This window comes from Lottia gigantea (assembly GCF_000327385.1).
Source record: "Lottia gigantea unplaced genomic scaffold LOTGIsca_68, whole genome shotgun sequence".
In the NCBI taxonomy this organism is placed as follows: Eukaryota; Metazoa; Mollusca; class Gastropoda; family Lottiidae; genus Lottia; species Lottia gigantea.
Genome location: NW_008710315.1, coordinates 1075583 through 1076989, shown reverse-complemented (window position 1 = coordinate 1076989; position 1407 = coordinate 1075583).

Sequence of the window (1407 nt, the reverse complement as noted above, 5' to 3'; positions counted from 1 at the left end):
GTGGCAGCGGTCCAGGTGAAGACAAATCTTTAACAGGCTGCCGTTCGAAAACTATCAGAGATGGAAAGCTGAAATTTGCACTGCAGGTCCGGACCCATCTGAAGTTGTAATGTTGCAAATTTCAAGTTCCTACCGTGAAAACTGTGCCAGTTGCAGTGCTTTTGGTCTCAGACTTTATCCCCAAACCAAAACATAAGCCAGTTTCCACTTGAAAGTGAGGGTACAACTTCAAAATCGATTTTCTCCAAAGTTTTCAAAAAATGCGAATTTGTGTTTTCGCCTGAAAGAGATAGAAGACATGTTAAACTACCGTTTGCAACAAAAATCATACCTCTAGGGTCAAAATTGGCTGAGTTATGGCCATTTTAGCGCGGGGGTGGGAGTCGGCAGGCAGCCTATACAGTCTCTATACAATCCAGTGGCAGCGGTCCAGGTGAAGACCAAATCTTTGACAGGCTGCCGTTCGGAAACTATCAGAGATGGAAAGATGGAATTTGCACTGCAGGTCCGGACCCATCTGAAGTTGTAATGTTGCAAATTTCAAGTGAATTCACTACCGTGAAAACTTTGCCAGTTGCAGCGCTTTTGGTCTCAGACTTTTTCCCCAAACCAAAACATAAGCCAGTTTCCACTTGAAAGTGAGGGTACAACTTCAAAATCGATTTTCTCCAAAGTTTTCAAAAAATGCGAATTTGTGTTTTCGCCTGAAAAGAGATAGAAGACATGTTAAACTACCGTTTGCAACAAAAATCATACCTCTAGGGTCAAAATTGGCTGAGTTATGGCCATTTTAGCGCGGGGGTGGGGGTCGGCAGGCAGCCTATACAGTCTCTATACAATCCAGTGGCAGCAGTCCAGGTGAAGACCAAATATTTGACAGGCTGCCGTTCGGAAACTATCAGAGATGGAAAGCTGAAATTTGCACTGCAGGTATGGACCCATCTGAAGTTTAAATGTTGCAAATGTCAAGTTCCTACCGTGAAAACTGTGCCAGTTGCAGCGCTTTTGGTCTCAGACTTTTTCCCCAAACCAAAACATAAGCCAGTTTCCACTTGAAAGTGAGGGTACAACTTCAAAATCGATTTTCTCCAAAGTTTTCAAAAAATGCGAATTTGTGTTTTCGCCTGAAAGAGATAGAAGACATGTTAAACTACCGTTTGCAACAAAAATCATACCTCTAGGGTCAAAATTGGCTGAGTTATGGCCATTTTAGCGCGGGGGTGGGGGTCGGCAGGCAGCCTATACAGTCTCTATACAATCTAGTGGCAGCGGTCCAGATGAAGACCAAATCTTTGACAGGCTGCCGTTCGAAAACCATCAGAGATGAAAAGCTGAAATTTGCACTGCAGGTCCGGACCCATCTGAAGTTGTAATGTTGCAAATGTCAAGTTCCTACCGTGAAAACTG